Source organism: Hylobates moloch, unplaced genomic scaffold (genome assembly GCF_009828535.3).
Source record: "Hylobates moloch isolate HMO894 unplaced genomic scaffold, HMol_V3 SCAFFOLD_7, whole genome shotgun sequence".
Taxonomy (NCBI): Eukaryota; Metazoa; Chordata; class Mammalia; order Primates; family Hylobatidae; genus Hylobates; species Hylobates moloch.
In genome coordinates, this window is record NW_026652282.1 from 74,011,073 (window position 1) to 74,036,717 (window position 25,645).

At 36.5% G+C, this 25,645-nt stretch overlaps 1 long non-coding RNA gene across 1 annotated transcript in view; it reads right to left on the reverse strand.

Annotated features, from left to right (window-relative positions):
* LOC131383901 (uncharacterized) overlaps positions 1-24,152 on the reverse strand; it is a 37,707-nt gene extending 13,555 nt beyond the window's left edge. The window contains exons 1-2 of the long non-coding RNA XR_009214300.1: positions 24,015-24,152; positions 2,002-2,086 (exon numbers count right to left, since the gene is read on the reverse strand). This is a non-coding gene — a long non-coding RNA (uncharacterized LOC131383901). The remainder of the gene's footprint in view (positions 1-2,001; positions 2,087-24,014) is intronic.
* Between the last annotated feature and the right edge of the window lie 1,493 nt (positions 24,153-25,645).

Sequence of the window (25,645 nt, forward strand, 5' to 3'; positions counted from 1 at the left end):
ATGATGACTTCCAGCTCCATCCGTGTTCCTGTAAAGGATATGAACTCATTCCTTTTTATGGCTGCAAAGAAAATACCACATGTTCTCATTTATGAGTTGGAGCTAACTGATGAGAACACATGGACACACAGAGGGAAACAGCAGACACTGAGGCCTACCTGAAGGTGGAGGGTGGGAGAAGGGAAAGGATCAGGAAAAATAACTAATGGTTACTAGGCTTAATACCTGGCTGATAAAATAATCTATACAACATACCTCCATAACACGAGTTTACCTATATAAGAAACCTGAACATGTACTCCTGAATTTAAAATAAATGTTTAAAAAATAGTTGTGCTTTGATATTTACAGTTCATATACATATATATATATACACACATATACATATATATATATTTTTTAAAGTGTGGCCAATCGTACACCTTTAACATTGGGTATGGCAGCTGGAATATTGCAGATAACACAAAAACTGATACCACATCAAGGCCACAAATTAAGAAGATGAACTTTCTCAAATGAGGGAGTGATTTTTCTTACTATGGTTTTCACTAACGTCAAATTGAATGGTAAGATGTGGGGCCATTGCGATGTTTTTCTTATGGCGAAATCACGTGCATTTTACCTTAACCTGTTAAGCAAATGTAAACTGGACTTGTGTCTCAGCTACATCACTGAGTCTAAAACCATTGACTCAATTTGTTTGTTGTGCGAAATTTTCAGCCAACTTAAATGGCATTGAACTGATTTATGATACTATTATTATTAGTTTTTGAGATGGAGTCTCGCTCTGTCACCCAGGTTGGAGTGCAGTGGCATGATCTTGGCTCACTGCAAGCTCCGCCTCCTGGTTTCAAGCAATTCTCCTGCCTCAGTCTTCCGAGTAGCTGGGATTACAGGTGTGAGCCACCAAGCCCAGCTAAATTTTTTGTATTTTTAATACAGATGGGGTTTAATCATGTTGGCCAGGCTCATCTCGAACTCCTGACCTCAAGTGATCCACCCACTTCGGCCTTCCCAAGTGCTTGGATTACAGGCATGAGCCACCACTCCCAGCCTATGATACCATTTTCAATGCCATACCCCTCATTCATTGAAGTGGCAGAAAATTATACCATAACTGGGTTCACTTAAGCCCTCCAAATTTAATCTCTATAATATTGAAGTAGAAAATGTAACTGTTACATTTACATCTAAAATTTTATTTATAATTTAATAAGTTGAATGATTAAATTTGTAAATATACAAGATCGGATTAGTCCATTTGTAGCTTACAGTGGAAGTCTTCCTTCATAGAAACAACTCAATTCCATGTTAACCATGTGGTAACTAATAAATGTGGCAGAAATTTATTTAAAAATAATTTATACTTTCTATTATTTAGACCAAATTATAGGATTCTGAAAGCTCACAATCTTTTCAGTTGATCATGACACATATGTTGTACTTTTAAACCAATAATCACTGTTATATAACCTTGAAATGATTCCAAACACCTATGTAGTTTGCTATATAAGTGATATATTTTGCCATGATAAGAACTTGGAGTTTACTCCCCATTCCCCTTAAGAAGGTGACACCTTATAAAAATCCATATGTGAATTATTTTGATCTCAACTCCTGCACTTCAAAATACCTATAAACCCAAATTTGACAGAAACTTTGAGAGCTTAGGCTGTAGCAGGCTATAGATCAAGAACATCTTCTGTGATAGGGCTGCATTGTCAGCTGCTTCTCTGAGGACTAACAGGTCAGGTAGTGGCAAAGCAACATCTTTAGCCTTTGAGTTAACCATTGAAGGCTTGTTGGTCAACAGAAACCTCATCGTCTTGTGTCAAAGGACCTGAAGCGCCTTCACAGATCTCCTACTATGTTGGATATAATCTCTCCTGAGAACCACTCCTATAAAGTCTTACCTCAAAGTTGAATTAGACTTTACTTTCCATAGAGGCCTGCTTTTATTCAGATTTAGCAAGTAGACTAATAATTTTGAAACTCACTTACCATGTGGTTAATGTACCTTGCCTATTGAGTGCATTCTCTGTGAGATTTGTTCATGTAATTCTCCCCCTCTTTAAACACTGCAAACCTAAGGGAAAAAAATTATATTTGTATGTCAATAAACTGTGTAATTCCTGAAACTATGCTGTTATCATCTCCTTAGTTTTATGATACAAAACAACCACCAATTCAAAATAATACAATGTGAGTTCTAATATCAATAATAACTCTTGAAAAATGAAGTAGAGACTTAACATTTCATTTGAGAAACAGTGAATCAAAATATCACCAGGCAATAGTTACAAGGGATTCATTACCGTATTTACACTGGAAGAATCTCCTCCAGGTTTTTTCTTAATGAAAGAAGTCATGTGGAATAGAATTTTTTGTTTTTTTTTTTCTTACCAGATTTTATAAAGGTATTTCCTGAATTTCCCTGGGGAATCTACAGCTGGGAAATAAACTTTCATTTTTCAGTTACTTAGAAATTTTTAGGGAACAAGTTGTAACACAACTGGCATTTTAATTAAATGTTCTTATTAATGGACTGGCTGACACTTTCAAACATAGGTCTTGGTTTGTAAGAGACACAATGTGAAAGCAGAAATGTAAGAGATGCAATGTGAGAAGACAAACCATGTGACTGCAGTTGGCTAACACTTGAAAAGACAGTTTGCTTAAGTGTATAATATTCCAAGGTCACTGGTATTTCAGCAGATACACTGAAAAAGAATTAATATTTTATTTTTATTGTTGGATATTAAATGCAAAAATCCATCCTGTTTCTGACCATAAAAGAGTTACAGTGATTAGATTTGCTCTTCCTACACAAAGAATAGTAAATCTGGATACACGTATAAAATGACTTTCCATACGAGTTAATGGGTGCAGCACACCAACATGGCACATGGATACATATGTAACAAACCTGCACATTGTGCACATGTACCCTAAAACTTAAAGTATAATAATAATAATAAAAAATAAAAATAAAATAAAATAAAAAATAAAATAAAAAGAATGGAAATTAAGCAGTACAAGTATGAGATAAAGGGAAAAAATAACTGGGTCCTTAAAAGTCTCTTGGCTCTCTGCTGGGAGGTGATTTCAACACTAAAAAAGGATGATTCACTTAGCTGAAAAAAGGTGATATCAGGTGGAGTGTAGAGTATTGATGAGTTGAGAAGAGAAATATCAGAATTGAGAGAGTGAGGTGGCAGAAAGTAAAAGGAAAATGTTTATCAGAGGAGAGAGAGAGAAAAAAGGGTCTCCAGCCCTCCATTAAGACCTTAATTCGTGACAATGATTAAGTGTTATGATTTACCAAAGGTTGAATATATAAAGAAACAATTTTTGGTAACACTTTTGTTCAAAGGCAGAATAAAATATGTGAGTTAAAATTTGATGAGACAAACTCACGATCTACATTATATACAGTTTTTTTCCCACTGGATAACTAATTTTTTTCATGAATTTTTTATATTGGGGCTCAAAGAAAGTTTAGATTAATACACATACCGCCAAATCTAAAATTTAAAAATAAAATAAAAAATAAATGTGTAGACTTATTATTTTCTAGAATTGTAAGTAATAAGATGAACTAACATTTATTTTGTGCCTTATACAAAATTGCTAATTTTTATGTTTTCACAACACTCCTATGAGAAAAGCATATCATTTCTTATAGATGAGATAACTATGGCTCCTAGTGATCAAGACTGAAAGTAGTATAGTTAGAATGTGAATATGTATTTATGTTACTTTAAAGATAACACATATAGGAGAAGAATCATACACTAGGGGCCCATTAACACATGTATGTATCCACATATATAATGACACCTCAACATGGAATATATATCTATAAATGCAGGTAAATAAGAAGTATGTAAAAACATGCTGCACATCATGTGTCATTAGAAATTGGAATGAGAACCACTACATAACTAGCAGAACAACTAAATGCATAAAATAAAATAAAATAAAAATAAAATAAAATAAAATATAAAAATATGCATGCACAAAGAAATCCTATTGCAAATGGTTATAGCTGGTTTATCCATAATTACCAAAACCTGGAAGCAAATAATATGTCCTTGAGTGGATGAATGGACAAACTATGGTACATCCATTCAATAGAATATTATTCAGGAATAAAAATAAATTAGCTACCAAAAACCAAAAAGACATAGATGAATTTTAAATGCATGTTGCTACCTGAAAGAGACCAGTCTCTAGAGCTAGATACTGTATAATTCCAATTATATGACATACTGAAAAGGTAAAACTACAGAAATGATAAACACATCAATGGTTGTCATGGGTTGAAAGGGTGAGAGAATGTTTGAATAGGTGAACTACAGAAGATTTTTTAGGGAACTGACATTATCTTGTATGTTATTGTAATGATGTATTTGAAACATTGAGCATTTATCCAGTCTCATAAAATTTTATGCACTAAGAGTAAGTCTGGGCTAGGTGTGGTGGCTCATGCCTATCATTCCAGCACTTCGGGAGGCTGAGGCAGGCGGATCACCTGAGGTCAGAAGTTTGAGACCAGCCTGACCAACATGGAGAAACCCCGTCTCTACTAAAAATACAAAGTTAGCTGAGTGTGGTGGCACATGCCTGTAATCCCAGCTACTCGGGAGGCTGAGGCAGGAGAATCGCTGAACCTGGGAGGTGGAGGTTGCAATGAGCCGAGATTGCACCATTGCACTCCAGCCTGGGCAACAAGAGTGAAACTCTGTCTCAAAAAAAAAAAAAAAAATAGTAAGTCTGAATGTACACAAACTTTTTTTTTTTAAATAATTGAGAAGATTAAGACTCCAGGGATGGAATGCAGAATCTGACAAAATACAATGTACTATAACTATGTGAAATGTATGAAATGACCTCAATGAAGGAGATGGAAGAGTCTGCAGGACTAAAGGCAAAAGAAACTGTGTAGAAGCAGTGTATAAGTTTAGAAAACCATTTCCCATAAGGATATGGGTTAGCAATTCTGAAATTACTATACATATATATTGAAATTGAGTAATCAATAAGTGTATGACAGAATGTAGAAGCCGGTTTTCTGTGTTTGTTTTTGTTTATGCTTTTACTGTTGGAGTGAGAGGTTAAATATTAACAAAGAGAGGAGGAGGCTGGGATCATATATATGGTAATTAAATAATGTTAGAGACATCAGTATGTATTTATATATATATGATAATGGAGAAATGAATACATATATAAATATTTATAGGTAAGTCTATAATACAAAGGTTAGTATTCACAACTATATCTTTTTACTCTGTCAGGTGAGACAGCCTAAAAGCAATTATACGCCATTAGCAAAGAGTACATCTAGCACCTGAATCTTGTTTTCTAATATAATTATTCAATAAAAGAAACCATATCTCCTTAAAGGAATGACTGATTCTACAAACAGGGAAGAAAACACGTAAGGCAAGCCTGGTGCATCTTATAGCACCAGAAAGTAAGACAGTGCCTTAAAAATCAGATCATTTTAAGGTTCATCAAAGGGCTATAGGAGCAAATAAAAAGAGCTACCAATGGTTAAAGCTGGAAAAAATTCAGCAACGTAATAAATGAGCTTGTATTGGATAATAATCCACAACAAAAACATTTTGTTCATACTGATATAAATTAATGAGTTATTGAATAAATAAATGAGTAGAGAAGAATAACTACATCTTTCACACAAAAGAATTCTAAATAATTTATGTAGAGAATTTGTCCTTAAGGAGGTGGAGTGTAACTCCCCATTCCTTAAATCTGAGCTGCACACACATATAATATGGATAGAGTGCGAATGAAAGTGACTTTACACTGGAGAAAACTAGAAAATATTATCTAAGGCAGGTGACCAATGTTAACATCAATGGTGATGCATCGTGTTGAGAGTATGTATCATTGATATGATGTCATGACGATGATGTTTTACACCTCAGGATTTCCATATATTACTCCAGTCTAATAATGAGATAAACATCAGAGAAATTCCAATTGGGGGACATTCTGAAAAATACCTGACCAGTGCTCTTCAAAACTGTAAAACAGTACTTGAGGGGGGGGAGCAAGGTGGCAGCACAGAAGGCTCCACTAACCGTGTCACCTGCAAGAACACGAATGTAACAACAATCTACAAAAAACACCATTATAAGAACCAAACATTAGACGAGCACCTGTTTATAACTTTATATTGCTGAAAGAGGCACTGAAGAGGTAGAAAAAAATAGTCTTGAATGCTAACACCACTCCTCCTTCATCCCCTGGCAGTGTCCATGTGGTGTGGAGAACATTTCTGTGTGCTGGGAAGAGGAATAGTGTAGCAATTGTGAGACATTGAACTCAGTGCTGCAGTGCTATAGCAGAAAGAAAACAAAAGCAAACTCAGCTGATACCCACCCAAAGAGGGTGCATTTAAACCAGCCCTAGCTAGAGGGGAATTGCCAATCTCAGTGGCCCTTACTCGAGTTTCTGCACGCTTCACCACCATGGGCTAAATTGCTATGGATCTCCAAATAAACTTGAAAGGCTGCTTGAGGAGATGAGAGGCAAGAGCAGGGAGGGCTTTGTCTTGCTTCTTGAATACCAGCTCATCCACAGCAGAATAGAGCACCATCAGTCATGAGATCCCCTTTCCAGGCCCCAGCTCCTGGATGATGTTGCTAGACACACTCTGTGTAAGAAGAGAACTGACTCCCTTGAAGGAAAGGAGCCAATTCTGGCATAATTCATTAACTGCTAACTGAAGAGCACTTGGGCCCTGAATAACTAGCAGCGATACCCTGGTACTACGTCAAGGGCTTGGGGTGATACTCTGAGACTTGCTGGCTTCAGTAGAGACTCAAAACATTCTCAGCTCTGGTGGCTACAAAGCAAGATTCCTTCTGCTTGAGAAAACTAGAGGGAAAAGTAAAGGGGACTTTGTCTTGCAGGTTAGGTACCAGCTTAGCCACAGGAGTTTACAGCACTAAGTGTGCTCTTGAGGTCCCTGATTCCAAGATTTGGATCTTGGACAATATTTTTGGACCTGTGCTTGGCCAGAGGAGTGCCCACTACCCTGAAGGTTGAGGGGCGGGTCTTAGGCAAGGCAGCAATCACCACAAGCTGCCTGAAGAGCCCTTGGGCCTTAAGGAGTCATCGGCCATAGCTTGGTAGCACCCTCTGTGGGTGTGTGGAGGCAGTGGCCACAAGATGAGGCTCCTCTGCCTTTGGAAAGAGAAAGGAAGTGTGGGAAGCACTGGGCTTTCTGGTTCGAGTGCCAGCTCTGTTGCAGTATAATAGAATACCAGGTAGACTGCTAAGGTTTTTGACTATAGTCCCTAGCTCCTGGTAGGCACCTCTGGACCCACTCGAGGTCTGGGAAAACTCACCACCACGAAGGGAAAGACAAAGGCCTGGCTGGCTTTACCACCTGCTAATTGTAGAGCCCCAGGCCCTTGAGTAAACACAGTAAGTAGTCAGGGAATGGTTACAGCAGGCCTTGGGTGAGACCTAGTGCTATCCTAGGTGTAGTGACCACAGGGATGCTTGTGTCACAAAAACTACAGTTCCAAGTGGTTCAAAGGAGAGAAAGAGACTCTGGGAGAAAGTAAGGGGAGAGAGCAAGATTCTCTGCCTTGTAATTCAGATAATTCTTCCGTATCTTGCCCAGGACTGTCAAGATGGTACCTATATAAGTCTGCAAAAAACAGTGTTAATGAACTTGTGGTGCCCCCTAAAGCAGATACAGCTTAGATCACAATACCCAAGTCTTTTCGAAAATCTGGAAAGCCTTTCCAAGAAGGATGAGGATAAATAAGCCCAGACTAAGAAAACTACAATAAAAACCTAACTCTTTGATGCCCAGACAGAGATGAACATCAGTAAGTATCAAGAACATACAGGAAAACATGACTTCACCAAATTAACAGAATAAAGCACCAGGGACTAATCCTAGAAAAAAAGAGGTATGTGACCTTTCAGTCAGAAAATGTAAAATAGCTGTTTTGAGGAAACTCAAAGAAATTAAAGATAACAGAGAGAGATTTTAAAATTACACCCAGCTTTCTTCTGCTCTATTAAATATTAGTTCATGCAAGCTGTGTTTTAAGCACTGTTGCTCAGGCTTAATTTTCTAACCTCTTCTCTCACTGCTCTCAGATTACTGTTGAAAATTAAGAGTGGTATTTATTGGTTTTATATTATGTGTAGAGGTGAATTTATATATTCTTTGTGAAGATAGGTAGCATATGAATAAAACTTTTTCTACACGAATTAAAATTTCTCATATTGGCTTTTCAGTCGTAGTGATATAGCATTCCAAATATTAATAAGTTGTTTTTAAATTTTTAGTTAGATAAGTGTAGCTCACCTGCATTAAAAAATCTATTTTATCAAAATATACTTAGTTGATGACAAATTTCATTTAAAAATATATTGATATCTGGCTGGGCACAGTGGCTCACGCCTGTAATCCCAGCATTTTGGGAGGCCGAAATGGGTGGATCACTTGAGGTCAGGAGTTTGAGATCAGCCTTGACAACACGGTGAAACCCTGTCTCTACTAAAAATGCAAAAATTAGCCAGATGTGGTAGCACAAGCCTGTAGTCCCAGCTACTAGGGAGGCTGAGGCAAGAGAAGCGCTTGAATCTGGGAGGCAGAGGTTGCAGTGAGTCGAGATCATTCTACGGCACTCTAACCTGGGCCACACAGTGAGACTCTGTCCAAAAAAAAAAAAAAGAAAAAGTATTGATATCATGTTGTGAGGACAATGATTTTGATGTATTTTTTAAATTGTTCTCATATGGTATAGATAGATGTGTTTCTATCATACTTTTCATCTAAATATATTTAATAATCAAATAGGTCAGAAGAAAAGAAATCTAGCTAAAGATTTCTCAAATTTGTTGATTATTCCAGAGAATCTCTTTTTGGTTTTATTAATTTTCTCTGTTTTATCTAGCTTCAATTTCATTAAAGTTAGGCTAATCTTTATTATTTTTTCCTCCTGCTTGCCTTAGTTTTAGTTTGCTCTCCATCCAGTGTCTTTAGGTGGAAGGTTGATTAATTTGTTTGAGACATTTCTTTTTCTTAATATAGTGACTGATAAAATTCCCAGTAAGCACTGCTTTCACTTAGTCTCATAAGTTTTATTACATTACATTTTGATTTTCCTTCATCTCAAAGTATTGTCTGATTTCCTTTTTTTCTTCTTTGACGTACTTGTTACTTAAGAGTGAGTACTCTAATTTCCATATACATATGTTTTCCAATTTTTTTCTGTTATTAATTACTAATTTTATTCCATTCTGGTGGAAAAACATGCTTTATATTATTTCTGTTTAAATTATTGAAGCTTCGTTTAGCCTAGCATATTATCTATGCTGGAGAATATTCCACGTATACATTGAGAAGAATGTATACTCTGTTCTTAAGTGAAGCATTCTATAGATACCTGTTGAGTTTACTAAGCTTATAGTCTTATATTTCATTGATGATATTCTGCCTTGTTGTTCCATCTACTGTTGAAGACAAAGCATTAAAGACTCTGTTATTGTTGAATGATCAATCTCTCTCTTATTCTCTGGCAGTTTTTGTTTTATGCATTTTAAGCTCTGTTTTTAGATGCATTTCCATTTATAATTATTTTTCTAATAGATTTATACATGTTGGTTATTAAATACCCCACTGTATTTCTAGTAAAATTTCTTAGTCTATTTTGTCTGATGGTAGAATAGACATTCCAGCCTTCTTCTTGCTTTTTGGTAATACATATTTTCCATCATTTTACTTTTATTCTCTTGTAGTTTTTAATCTAAATTATGTCTCTTATAAGCAGCATATTGTGGAATCAGGTATTTTTGTACAGTCTATCTCTGCCTTTTGATTGGATTAATCTATTTACATTTAATGTTACTATTAATAATTGGATTGCATCTGCCATTTAATTTTTGCTTTCTCTGTCATCTGTATTTTTGTTATTTTTGCATTAAGGGAATATTTGCTAATTCAGAAATGAATAGGCAATTTAATAGCAATAGATGGGAATGTCAACACTCCACATTCAATAAGAGATAGAGCAACTAGGTTGACAATCAGCCTACAGATATAGAAGACTTAAGTAACACTATCAAAAGCTGTGGCTTACTTCCTTTGTATATGGTACTCCACATAAAATAATAGAATATACATTTAGTTTCAAGATTACACACATGTGACCATATATCACAATTAAAACACAATCATGCTGCTATAAAGACACATGCACATGTATGTTTATTGCAGCACTATTCACAATAGCAAAGACTTGGAACCAATCCAAATGTCCAACAACGATAGACTAGATTAAGAAAATGTGGCACATATACACCATGGAATACTATGCAGCCATAAAAAATGATGAGTTCATGTCCTTTGTAGGGACATGGATGAATCTGGAAACCATCATTCTCAGCAAACTATCGCAAGGACAAAAAACCAAACACCTCATGTTCTCACTCATAGGTGGGAATTGAACAGTGAGAACACATGGACATAGGAAGGGGAACATCACACACCGGGGACTGTTGTGGGGTGGAGGGAGGGGGGAGGGATAGCATTAGGAGATATACCTAATGCTAAATGACGAGTTAATGGGTGCAGCACGCCAACACGGCACATGTATACATATGTAACAAACATGCACGTTGTGCACATGTACCCTAAAACTTAAAGTATAATAATAATAAAATAGATAAATAAATAAATTGCTTTTAAAAATTATAAAAAAAACAAAAAAACACAGACTTGGACTTTATATTCCACTGGGTAAATTTGATTTCTGTATGTGTTTAATACATTTGTGCTATATTTTTTAGTTATTTTTACTGATTTGTCAAGGGTTTATTATACAGACCTTATCAGAATCAACTTCAGATTTAGGGCACCTTAATTACACTGAAATCTAAAAATATTACTTCTATATAGCTCTGTGTCTTCTTCCTTATTTGTGTGTTACTATTTTTATACATATTATACAAATATATTCACAAACTTTAAAATTATTACTTCATATAATTTTAAGTCTTTTAAAAAATGAGACAATAAATTATAGTAAATATATATTATAAAGTTTGTTATATTACCCTTATTAACCATTTATGGTCCTTTTTGTTTACTCCTATGTACTTGAGTTACCATCTTTTGTCATTTCCCTACTGTAATACAGATTTTCTTTAATCCACCTTCTTTGTGTTATGTTAGTGTTAGATATATTACATTTCTATATGTTATAACCCAACTACTTTTTTCTGGTGGAATGCCCTAAAGGTATCAGTTAGTTTTTGATAGTGTTGATATTTGTTTGTCAATAACGTTGTTCAAGACTTCTATAATGCTACTAATTTTCTACCTAGTTGCCTTATCTCTTATTTGGCGTGGAGTGTTACAGTTCCTAGCTACTATTATTGAACTGGCTATTTATTTACGTATGTATATATAAAAGAATAAACCCTTCTCCTGCAACTTAAACAGTGTAGGTATCAACTTGTTTGTTCACCATTAAGTTTATTATAAATAGAGTACTATACAAAATTATACTAGCACTATGAGTGTAAGTATGTCTGGCCATTGATCAGATTCATAATATGTGAAATTTTCACAATAGGCAAAAGAAATACTTGTCTGAAATAAAACATTTTTAAAAGCCAAAATAAATGGTCCTGGAAAAACTATTTTTTTTAAATATATACTTTGTTTTCTATTTGGATAAATGTACATGCCAGTATATTCCACGACTTGTGTAATGTGATGATAAAAAAATGATGGCTGACAACTAATTAGCAAAAGTTTTTTCAAGAAACATTCTTAGCAAAACTGAGGCATCTTCAAAAGATATTTAAACAGTTCGCACTTTTAATTACAAGGGATTTTTTGAATATACATTCCACTGTGTTATACTTTTCTGAGCTAATTTTTGAAAGCTATAGTATTAGTTGTATGAAGCAAGTTATTAGCAAGGCATATTTTACTAAAATCATATTTATGTTAAACTTTTATGTTTATATCGACATGCTCACTGAGTGCCATTATCATGGTATCATGTGAATCACTTCCACGCAAGCTCATCACATATAACAATTAAAACTTAGCCAATCTGCAGTGTCAGCATAATGTCAGTTTAGCATTTTTCAGTGGTTTGGGTTTTTTAAGCCTGTTCAGCACATGTGTCTAATTAAGTGTATTCTGAGTTCTACAGGAATGATATTTTCATAAAAATAAAAATTAATATTATAACCATAGTAAAACATTGCAGAATGCTACTTTTTCTACTGATATACTTTCACACTATTTGGTGCAAAAATATTCAATATCAAGTAAACTATAAAAAGTACATAGTCACTACAGCTCAAATACACTGTAAAACATAGAATGAGTCAATCAAAAACATAACAGGTTTAGGTTACCATTAACATTTTGAACATCTACTAAGTTAGGCACAAGAGAAAATGGATAATTAGTCACTGTTCTGTAGAGAAAATTCTCCTTTCGTGTTTATACAATAATTAGTATTAACTCATCACATGAAGCACAAAATAAGCTTCAATTATTCCATTCCTAATTCTAGATTTATATGAAGCAAAACAGAAATTACTTTTTTGGGCCACAAAAGCCTCTGGGTGTCACGATATGCCTATGGTGATAGTGTGATGAGTTTATGCTAACTGTTCATTGCCAGAGTAGCAAGGAAGAATTTGTCTCTATGATCTGTCTTATAAGAAGTTCTATATTAGTAAATATGTTTTCCCATTATTTACGAGATGATAGATAAGAGGCATTTATAATGTCTCTAGATGTCTTTAACAACGATTAGTTAAAAGAAGTTAAAGTGCATAAAATGTGCTTTTGTCTGAAGACCAGAATTTTAAGATGCTGATGCAAAACCCGAAGAAAGGCATTAAATCTAGGAAAGTCCTGAATTTGAGCTTCATATAGGTTATTACTATCAAATGATTCCACACTTGAAAATGGACTTTGCTTGCTTTTATAAACATTACACACTGATAAATGGAAAAATTTAAATCTATACTTTCTGGTATCTCTAGGAAGCATTTATAAATCAACTATACAAAATGATTGTCCAATAAAGATCATAAGAAATTATTATAATATTGGGTCACAATTTTTCAAACTTGACATAATCAGCAACTATGGTCAAAGTTTATCTGCACAAAAAAATGAATGCAGGCCGGGCGCGGTGGCTCACGCCTGTAATCCCAGAACTTTGGGAGGCAGAGGGGGGCAGATTACAAGGTCAGGAGTTCGAGACCAGCCTGGCCAACATGGTGAAATCCCATCTCTATTAAAAAAAAAAAAAAATACAAAAATTAGCCAGGCATGGTGGCTTGCACCTGTAATCCCAGCTACTCGGGAGGCTGAGGCAGGAGAATTGTTTGAACCCAGGAGGTGGAGGTTGCAGTGAGCCGAGATCATGCCACTGTACTCCAGCTTGGGCGACAGGGCAAGACTCTGTCTCAAAAAAAAAAAAAAAAGAAGAAGAATACAAATGGAGCATTTTATGAGATGTTAATAATTACTTTTTGATAATACAGATACACATATTCAGGACAACCTCAAAATAATTTTGCTATTTTTTTAAGTTGTTGTTCCTCTCTCATAGAAGAGCAACTACGTATCTATATGTATGCATTACACCTTACATGCTTCCTGTACTGAACTCAGCACTGTGCTGAAAGCAGCTTATACTGGCTAGCAGGCATAGAATGTTAATTTATAGACTTTTTAAAAGCTAGTTGTTAAATACATCCATTATTATAAATCAAATTGTATAAATTAAAATTTAATTAAATTAAAAACAAAGTTTAATAGATGAGCGACAATTCCAGAAGGGTAGCATAAAAAGCTCTACAGACCCTTTCCCCAGTGAAACAAACATAATTTGTGAAAATTATTTAAAATCAGCAATTTCAATCTGTAGAAATTGCCCAAAGAGCATGCAGAAAATTTTACATATACACATATATATGTGTATATATTCACACATATACATATATATTTATGTATATAAATATATAAGGAAGCACTTAAGTATATATACACACTTATATACATTTATATATTTAGCATATATTTAAGAAAATATACTAAATATTGGAAAGAGTCATGATAGTCTGAGACATTTGGACCATAACACACTCCTTCATATTGCCATGCCCTTTTCAGTGTGTTGAAATTCTACTGTGAGGTAGGGGAAGGGGTCCAACCAACAACACATGGCTACTTCTCTCCTTCCCTTCCAGTCTAAGGCCACAACATCTTTCTAAGAGGAGAATGATGCTAAAAATTTTCATTCCTCTTCAGGTCCATCTGGCTAAGAGGTCAGAGGTTTTGTTCCTGTACCCAGCCCCCATTCATATGGCTGGAGCTTTATCTATCCCAGTTTCAACAAGATGAGCTTTCTTAGAGGGCATAGGTTCCATGCCAAGAGAGATAAGCTGAAAAGACCAGAATCTACCCAAACTGCCCATTGGCTTGTTATACAGCCAGAGTATGACTTTGAGCGGAGGATTGGCAAAAAGATTTTGCCCAGGAAAAGAGGCAGTCCGTAAGACAGAGTTGTGTATTTTTTTCCCAAGGGCACTGACTTTACCTGGAACAGAGCTGGGAAGTTTAAATCTAAAATAGCAATAGAAAACAATGGAGATTTTTCGTAGTAATCAATTAAGAGGAGGCTAGTAGTTCTAAGAACGCAGCAAGCTAAGTTGTACACCAGCTAGAAGTTTAACCAGGTGAAATGAGGAAAAGAGAGACTTTAAAAGAAGTTATTCTAAATATAAGATTATATTGTCTGCAAACAAGAAGATTTTTTACTTCTTCCTGGCCAATTTGGATGCTCTTTATTTCTTTCTCTTGTCTAATTGCTCTGTCCAGGACTTCCAGTAGTGTGTTGAATAAAAGTGGTAAAAGTGGGCATCTTTGTGTTGTTCCAAATCATAGAGAAAAGGTGTCCAATTTTTCCCATTCAATATGATGCTAGCTGTGGGTCTGTCGTATATATGTCCTTTATTAGGCTGAGGTAAGTTCTTCCCAAACACAGTTTTTAGAGAGTTTTTATTATGAAGTGATGTTGAGTTTTCTCAAATGATTTTCTGGCATGTACTAAAAGGTTCATATAGATTTTTCTTTGATTCTATTAATGTGATGTATTATATTTATTTATTTGCATATGTTGAAACATCCATGCATCCCTGGGATAAATCTCACTTGATTACGGTGAATTATCTTTTTAATGTGTTGTTGAATTTGACTTGCTAGTATTTTGCTGAGGATTATTGTATGTATGTTCATCAGGGACATTGGCCTGTAGTTTTCTCTCCTTGTTCTGTCTTTGTCTGGTTGTAGTATCCGAATAATGCTGGCCTCATAGAATGAGTATGAAGGTATTCCTTCCTTTCCAATATCTTGAAACAGTTTGAGTAGAATTGGCATTTTTTTTGGTAAGTGTTTGCTATAATGAAGCAGTGAAGTCATCAGGTCCTGGACTTTTCTCCGATGTGGGACTCAAAAATTCCACCAAAACATGTTAGAACTGATAAACAAATCCAGTAGTGTTGCAAGTTAGAAAATCAACAGGCCGGGCTCAGTGGCTCACACCTGTAATCCCAGCGCTTTGGGAGGCTAAGGCTCACTTTGGGAGGCTAAGGCTAGGGCAGATCACGAGGTCAAGAGATTGAGACTATCCTGGCCTACATGGGGAAACCCTGTTTCAACTAAAAATACAAAACTTAGCTGGGCGTGGTGGCATGCGCCTGTAGTCCCAGCTACTCAGGAGGCTGAGGCAGGAGAATCGCTTGAACCCGGGAGGCAGAGGTTTCAGTGAGCTGAGATGACGCCACTGCACTCCAGCCTCGTGACAGAGCAAGACTCCATCTCAAAAAAAAAAAAAAGAAAAGAAAAGAAAAAAGAAAATCAACAAACAAAAATCAGTAGTATTTCTGTGTGCCAATAGTGAAACATTTGAAAAATGAATGAAGAAAGCAATTCTATTTAAAATTGCTACAAAAATAAAATACCTAAGAACAAACATAACCAAAAAAGGGAAAGTCCTCTACACTGAAAATATAAAGTTGACAAAGACACAAAAAATAAAATGCTATTTTATGTTCATAGATTGAAAGAATATTGTTAAAATGTTACCCAAAATGTACAAATTCAATGTAATCTCTAATAAAGTATAAGTGATATTCTTCATAGAAATACAAAAACAATCCTAAAATTTTTATGGAACCAGCTGGGTGCAGTGGCTCATGCCTCTAATCCCAGTACTTTGGGAGGCCGAGACGGCAGATCACCTGAGGTCAGGAGTTTGAGACAAGCCTGGCCAACATGGTGAAACCCTGTATCTACTAAAATTAGAAAAATTAGCCGCACTTGGTGGCAGGTGCCTGTAATCCCAGCTACTCAGGAGGCTGAGGCAGGAGAATCGCTTGAACCCAGGAGGTAGAGGTTACAGTGAGAGGTTACAGTGGGGAAAGGATATGCTATTCAACAAATGTCCATAATCCATCTTGAGTTGACTTTTGTATAATCCATCTTGAGTTGATTTTTCTATAAGGTGAGAGATGAGGATCCAGTTTCCTTGTCTTGCATGTGGCTAGCCAATTATCCCAGCATCATTTGTTGAAAATGGTGTCCTTTCTCCACTTTATGTTTTTGTTTGCAATGTTGAAGATCAGTTGGCTGTAAGTATTTGGGTTTACTTCTGGGTTCTCTATTCTGTTCCATTGGTCTATGTGCCTATTTTTATATCAGTACCATGCTGTTTTGGTGACTATGGCTTTATAGCATAGTTTGAAATTAGGTAATGTGATACTTCCAGATTTGTTCTTTCTGCTTAGTCTTGTTTTGGCTATGTGGGCTCTTTTTTGGTTCCATATGAATTCTCAAATTGTTTTTTTCTAATTGTGTTAAGAATGATGGTGACATTTTGATGAGAATTGCATTGAATTTGTAGATTGCTTTAGGCACTATGGTCATTTTCACAATATTGATTTTACCCATCCATGAGCATGGGATGTTTTCATTTGCTTATATTGCCTATGATTTCTTTCAGCACTGCTGTTCCTTTATCCCAGAGGTTTGGATATGTGGTGTCTCTATTTTCATTCATTTCAAAAATTTTTTTGATTTCAGTTTTAATTTTGTTTACCCAGATGTCATTCAGAAACAAATTGTTTAGTTTGCATTAACTTATGTAATTCTGAGAGTTCCTCTTGGTATTGATTTCTAATGTTATTTCACTGTGATCTGAGAAGATAATTGATACTATTTTGATTTTATTAAATTTATTGAAATTTGCTTTATGTCCAGGTATGTGGTTGATTCTGTATGATATTCTATGTGCAGGTGACAGAAATGCATATTCTGCTGCTGTTAGGTAGAATGTTCTGTAAATATCTATTAGGTCCATTTTGTCTACAGTCCAGTTTATGTTCAGAGTTTCTTTGTTGATTTTCTGCCTCAATGATATGTCTAGTGATGTCAGTGTGGTGTTGAAGTCTCCCACCACTATTGTTTGTGATCAATCTTTTTTCATGGGTCTATAACTACTTGTTTTATGAATCTGGGTGCTCCAGTGTTTGATACATGTATATTTAGGTAGTTAAATCTTCTTGTTGTATTAAACCCTTTACCATTATATATATAATATCCTTCTTTACCTTTTTAATTGTTGTTGGTTTAAAGTCTGTTTGATATGAGAATGCCTACTCCTGCTTTTGTTTTTCATTTTCATGATGTGTCTTTTTCTACCGTTTTACTTTGAGTTTGAATGTGTCGTTAACCAGTAGGTGGGTCTCACATAGACAGTAGATGGTTGGTTCTTATTTTTAAATTCAATTTCCCACTCTGTATCTTTTAAACAGGGCATTTAGGCCATTTACACTCAAGGTTAATATTGATAAATGAGGTTTTGTTCCTGTTGTACTATTGTTAGCTAGTTGTTTTGGAGTTTCAATTGTGTAATTTATAGGATCTGTGAGCTTTGTCCTTATATGGTCTTTTCTGATGGTGAGTATCATCCTCTCATTTCCATATTTAGAATTCCTTTAAGCATTTCCTATGGGACTGGTCTATTGGTAACAACTTCTTTTAGATTTTGTGTGGCTGGGAAATACTTTATTTCTCCTTCATTTATGAAGCTTAGTTTGGCAGGATATACAATTCTTGGCTTACATTTTTTTCTTTAAGGAGGCTAAAAAGAGGTCCCCCATCTCTTTTGGCATGTAAGGTTTCTACTTAAAAGTATGTTGTTAGTCTAGTCGATTTTCCTTTATAAATGATTTAACCCTTTTCTCTAGCTGCCTTTAAGATTTTTAAATTTAGTGTTTACCTTGAATAATACAGTGACTATATTCCTTGATAATGTTTGTTTTGTATAGCCTCTTGAAGGCACTCTGTGGATTTCTTGTACTTAGATGTCTACCTCTCTAGCGAGATTATGGCAATTTTTGTGAATTATTCTCTCACATATGTTGTCTAGGCTGCCTAATTTTTCTTCTTCTCTCTCAGAAATGCCAATATATTACAGGTTTGGTTGCTTTACATAATCCCATATTTCTTGAAGGTTTTGTTTATTCTTTTACATTTGTTTCTTTATTTTTATCTGACTTGAATTACCCATCTTCAAGTTCTGAAATTCTTATGCTTAGTATGGTGTATTGTCAAACCTTTCAACTGTAGTTCCAAATTACATGAGTGATTCTTTCATTTCCAAAAATTCTGTTTGATTTTTAAATATATCTCTTCTATTTCTCAGATTGCTTTTGTTTCTATGTGCTGATTTTAAACCTTCTCTTGGATTTCTTTGAGCTTCCTCACAATCCATACTTTGTATTCTTCATCTATCATTTCTGAATTTCCAGTTTGGTTAGGATCTATTGCTAGAGATCTAGTGTTATCCTTTGGTGGTCTCACAATATTGTTTTTTCATGATGCCAGAATTTACACTGATTCCTCATCTGCAAAGGCTGGCACTCCTTGTTTTTGAAATTATTTTCTTTATGATAGGATTGCTTTTTTCCTTATTTCTTTTTCATCCTTCCCCAGAGAGTGTGACTATAATGTATGTTGAGTAGGATCTTTTGTCTTTGCTTCTGTAGACCTGTTGTCCTCTATTGGCAGGTTTTATATGTGGCCATGCAGTTTCAAGTGCAGGCCACTAGGTGGTGCTTATGGGTAAGAGCCAGCTGCAACACAAGCAGATATGTATGCACTTTGTTGTTTCCTGTGAGATGCTCTCTGTTTCCTGTGATGGGCTGAGTAGTGGAGTGTCCAGTGCCCTTAGCTTCCTGTTTAATCGAGGGAGGGTGACAAAGCTGAGCAGAGCTGGATCCCCTGGCATGCTCACGAGTACTTCAGTGATGGGTGCAGGCACCAGCCCTGATGGGGGTGGCCAGCAGTCTTTGAGGTCTCCGCAGGAAGTGAGGGGATGGCACCGGCTCCATACCCTGGATAGGCTAGAGCACGATCTGTTTCCCAATAACACCCTTGTCCCATGGCTCATGACTGTCAGTTTAGAGGCATACTGTTGTCTATCTTTAAGCCACAGTAAATGCCTGTATTGTTACTGTTAAGCCAAAATATCTGAGACAGGTCTCAGTCAATTTAGAAAGTTGATTTTGCCAAGGTTAAGGACACACCCATGACACTTCCTCAGGGAAGTCCTGATGACGTGTGCCCAAGGTGGTCGAGAGTACAGTTTACTTTTACACATTTTAGGGAGACATGAGACATCAATCAATATATGCAAGATGTACATTGGTTCCGTCCAGTAAGGCGGGACGACTCGAAGTGAGGGCTTCCAGGTTAGAAGACAAAAGGTTGCATTCTTTTGAGTCCTTGATCAGCCTTCCACTGAATACACAATTTAGCCTGGCTCAGTAAATCTGGATTTTTAAATAAACAACAGGGCAGAGGAAGCAATCAGATGTGAATTTGTCTCAGGTGAGCCTCAGAGGAATGACTTAAGAGTTCTGTCTGTCCTATGTCTAGAAGGAATTTCCTGTGGGCAAATAGTGAGGAAAGTATGTAGCTTCTTATCTTTATAGCTATCTTATTTAGGAATAAAATGTGAGGCAAGTTTGCCTGAAATAGTTTTCAGCTTGACTTTTCTCTTAGCTTAGTGGTTTGGGGGTCCTGAGATTTATTTTCCTTTCACATTACTCTCTGTGGGAGTGGCTTCAGTTTGGAATTCCTTCACTCAGTGCAATACAGACAGCTATATGGCTTGCCTGTTCTCTGATTTGGTAACACTACTGATGTGTATAGACAGGTCTCTATTTTTTGGCCCACGTAGATGGGCATCAGTTGTGGAGGTGTCAGCTGGTTGAGTTGGCCTGACCTAATGCCCTGTGGGGAGTGGTCTGGTGGCAGAACTGTTGGACTGGGCTACATTGTCCCATAGTTCACAGGTCCTTAAATTGCCTGCTGGTTAGTGTCTATGAGTCCTGAAGAGGCTGGACCAGGCAGGGTTGGGCTAGCCCAGAGTTCAGATGCTGGCTGTGATGAGGAGTGGGCTGGTCACTGATCACCAGCAGAACTCTCAGGTTGTGGGGTTACACTTTCAGGAGAAATGCTCAGGTGAAGGCAGGGCAGCAGTGCTGTGGGCCTTTAACTGCAGAGACCAGGTCCCCTCAGCTGGAGCAATAGAGACTGGCAGCTGTGGGGTATGTGGCACACTTGCACTTCCCTCCCACACTTGCATTGGGTTTTATTAATACTCTTGGGGGCATGCACATGTGCTGGGCCTCCTTGCTCTCTCTCTGGCCCTGGAGTGGCAAGGACTTGGCCAGTGGCAGTGGCAGCTGCAAGGGGCTTGTCAGCAACCTCTGGGAGTGTGCTCTCAGAGGAACACAGAGCCACAGCTGCAGTGTTCAGGTGAGGGTGGGGCAGGTGCACTGGAGGCCTAAAGATGACAAGGCCCATTTGGCAGGAAGCAGTGAAGGTGGGGAGCTGTGGGGAATAAAATCTGTTGCTGCTCTGGACCTCATCTGCAGTTATCTGTGCTGACAGTGCCAGAATGTGTCCAGCCTCCCCATCCCCTCCCTGGCGTAGGGGCAGCAAGGGTGGAGGCAGCTGTAAAGGGCTTGTCAGTGACCTCTGGGAGTGGTGCTCTCAAAAGAATGCTGAACTGTGGCCAGTGTTCAGATGGAGATAGTATGAGTGTGCTTGGGGCCAGAAGGTGGCCTGATTTGGCAGGGAGCAGGAGAGTTGGAAAGTCACGTGGTGCACAGTCTGGCTGCTCCACAATACCATGGATGTGGTTTCTGTCTTTGGGGTACATGAAAGTACCTGGTCTTTCTCTTTGGTGGGGTGGTGAGTAGCTGACAGTGGCCTACTCAGGGATCAAAAGCCTGTGGGATTCCCTGTGGGCTTGAACGGTGCCTCTGCACTGTTTTCAGGTGGCTCTTGTGTTTTTCTGGTGGCCTGGGGGCATCGAGGGGACTCTCCCATGACTAAGATTGTAAAGGTCCATGGTGGAGGTGTGTATCACTGCTGGTGTCTCATTCACCCACCCCTTTCCCACCTTCGAGATCCTCTCTTGGCTCTGCACCTGTCCTGAATCAGTGGTAGTCTGGCTGCACACTTCTTGGCTTTCTGTGGGTCCCATCACTTACCTGGTGAATTTCAGTCTGCTCTATGAGATGATGTACTTGAGGTCTTGCTATTTACTTGTTATTTTGGCTTATCTTCGTAATAAAGTAAATAAATGCTTCTAGTCAGCCATATTGAACCATAACCTCTCAAGATTCATATTTGGAAACACTTCACCCCTCCCACACACACACCTTTTTGGTCATACCCACAATATCTTGTATGATTTCTTTGATTGGCTCTGTTTTAAATCTGTGAAGTCATGCACAACGTCTGAACACAATTTTCTCCAGCAGAAATGTATTGTTTCAAGCTTGATACGTTTGGTGGCTTTCTTTAGTAAAGATAATAGCATCTTGAATGGTAGATTTTTATCATCTTCTCTCTATTAGAATTATTTTCCATACAGTTGACAATCCTTTCCTTAGAGAACCATGAGGCTTATAGATCCCTATGACCCCCTAATCTGGAGGCTGAATTGAAAACATTATTTTGGGGGCAATTAGACCACTTTTTATACATTCAGTGTTGAACACCTAGGGTTCTGGGTGGCAGCGGACATTGTACAATATTATAAGAACTTTAAAAGGCAGTCTCTTTTTGGTAAGGTACTTTCTGACTTCAAGGACAAAGCATCAAATGATTAATAGAGAAAAAAGATTCTTATTGTCCCAGTCTACTTGTTTTACAACCAAAAGACTGGCAACTGGTATTTATCCTTTCCCTTCAATGCTCCAGGGTTAGCAACATTATAGATAAGGGCAGTCCTTATCATAAATCTGACCGCGTTTACACAAAACAGAAGAGTTATACTATCCTGTCTCTAATCCTCGTACTCACCTCTCTTTTATCCTAATGAATGTCCTTTTGTGGCATTTTATTTGTGTGTGCACTACAAACTCATTCAGGTAGATATACTTTCTCCTCAATGATTTTCTTAATGGTAGCTGGGACCTGGTCTGCTTCCACTAGGTCAGCAGAAGATGCTTCTCCTCTTTTCTTGACATTTTTAAGCCAAAATTTCTAAAAACGTTTTAAGCCAGAATTTGTCTTTCTGAAATTATCAAACCATTTCTTGCTGGTATTACAATTTTCAGCTTTAGATCCTTCATCTTCCTTTTGCTTTAAGTTGTCATATAATAACTGGGCTTTTTCTTGCGTTGTATTAGAATATTTAGATGTGCCTTTCTTTTAGCAGTCCTTCACTCACTATAAAAGCTGCATATTCAACACAAGATAAGGTATTTCTCAAAAAGTGCAAGCTTTTGGGACTTGCTGGTATAACTACACTGATGGCTTCAACTTTTTTTTACAATGATCCTTAAGTTTGAGTTATTAATCTTGAAATGTCAGGCAAGCTGCAGACCTCAACCTATAGTACATATCGGGCAATTCAACTTTTTCTTGAAATCTCATGACTTTTCTGTGCTACCTGTAGTACATATCAGTCAATTGAACTCTTTCTTGTAAAGTCAGACTTTTCTGTGCTCCTTGAAAGCACTTCCAGCATTACTAGTGGCACTTCATATGGGTCCCATGGGTTTATTCAAGGGTTACAGTATTGTACTAAACATTATAACAAATTAGTATAGTTTAAGGAGATACATATGTGTGTCACATTGTCCAGAATTGGATTTGTACTTAATTTTAGGTGTCAACTTGACAAGATGAAATAATACCTGGAAACCTGGTTAAGGATTATTTTTGGTGTGTATGTGAGGTTGTTTACAGAGAATATTAGTGTGTGAATCTGAGTGGATTAGGTAGGGAAAATCTGCTGTTGTTATTGGTCAACATCATCCAATCACTGGGCCTGGAGAGAAAAAATTTAGAAGGAGAATTTGTCTCTCCCTGAGAACTAAAATAATCCTCTTCTGGTGTCTCAGTCATCAGAACTTTAGGCTTGCCAGCCTTTGGATTGCAGGATTTACTGCAGCCTCCCTAGGTTCTGAGGCTTTTAAAATCCTGAACAATTCTACCAGCATCCCAGGGTCTCCACTTGCATAAAGCCTGTCATTGGACTTCCCAGCTATCATAATTACATGAGCCATTTCCCCTAAGTTCCCTGTCATATATCTACATACATATCCTATTGCTTATTACTCTCTGGAGAAACATGGGTTATACAGACTTGGCATAAGGGGAAGCTGAGTATGATTCCTTCTTATTGTGTTTCTTACAAGACAATGAATGAGATCTCTGAAATTATTAACTTTTAAAAAGGCTGTGATTAGTTAAATGTGCAAGGTTACTTAACGCCGAATGATACAAGTTTAAATGTTAATTATAATTGGTGCTGCAAAAGCAAAAATCTGCTTAATTCTACCAGCTGAGCAATAACCAGACTTTTAAATGGACAAAATATACTTACAAAATTTGTAGACCAGAAGCACTCTCCAAATACAAGTGCAATGAGTATTTCAAAGATCACAGAATAAGTAAAAATGCAGGTGAAAAACACAAGAACTCTCCCCTGCCAAATTATTCAATCATCTACTTCTGCTCCTTCATACATAGGTGCCATGCTTGCCTTCAAAAAATGCCTGTCAGAGAATATAAAGAATTCCACAAGCTCAGTGACCTTCTGAACCAAAGACACTTGTTCATATTTTGGTTTCTTCAGTGTTACAAAACACATTAAATGGTAAACTTCTTTGATTTTCTTATATTTACCACTAACCCTAATATAGAAATATGCTTCGCTGTGTCTAATGAATGGCACTTCCAACTGTCCCCACTATTTTTTATTAACCATATACAATTAATACCCTGGTTGAATCCAAAAATTTCATAACTTTTCTACTCATTTTTGTATTAATAACTCAAAATAGTAAAGCATTTTGTAAATGCTCATTTGAAGATCTGGTGAACTTTGCAGAAAAAAAATAAATTTTCAAACTACAATGACAGTTTTGAGTAAGTGTGGCCAAAGCTTCCACAAGTGAATTTCAAAATGTTACCAATAAAGTTTTTTTTCCATTAACCTCAATGCATTTGGTAAAAATTCTAATGAATGGATTGGTCACACAGCATGACAATGACAAAAGCTTCAGTTTAAAAATGTATCATTTGCCTGCATTGGCCTTCCTTCAAGCTTATAATATTCCAGGAACTTTTCAGGAATTAAAACAGCATTTGCCCAAAAAGTCAGTGTAGTTAACTACTGACTATGGTAGTATAAGAAGCCACTTATTTAATAGTGTTTAACTCCTGACTATGGTAGTATAAGAAGCCACTTCTTTAATAGTGTTGCTCTTTGGCCAGTGTTGTTTATATGAAATTTGTGGCCTATAATTGAGTGCATACAGACTGGATTTTTTGCATAACCAAAACAATATAGAAGCATTGCACATAAAATGGAAAAATTTAATCAGAAATGCTCATGTTGTTGTATATCAAATCAAGAAAGAATTTCAAGAAAAAGCAATGCCATGTAGTGGCAAATGAATGTGATCGTATTCTCTGAGGACAGCCATTTCCTAAAAGAAAAAAAGCAGCTATTCATTAAGACACAATATTTCAAAATATAGTTAATGATCATAAAAGTCAGTTATCTCTTAGGGAGTATCTCTGTGAAACTGCCCATAAACTATCCCTGTGATACACTTTTTCATATGTTAAAAATTTTCTTTTTAGTTATTTTTATCTTCTTTTTCTTTTTTCAAGTTTCTTCACTATTTTAAATTATCAGTATTTTTTTTTGCAATTTGCTATACTATATTTCATCTTCACTTCATTTCCAATACTGGAGGTTGAAATTGTGTAGAGACTTTAAGAGGGTTCTAATTCATTTTATATATTTTTTATAAATTTGATGCCACAAAAGTGCATTATCACAATGTTGACTTTGTATGTAAGTATTACGTATATATATAAAATGTTGAAACTTCCCCAAAATAGGCATATAGACCAATGGAATAGAATAGAGAACCCAGAAATAAATGAAGAGATGTCCTATCATGTATTTTGTTGAATCTACATATACAGATCATTTGGGGGAGA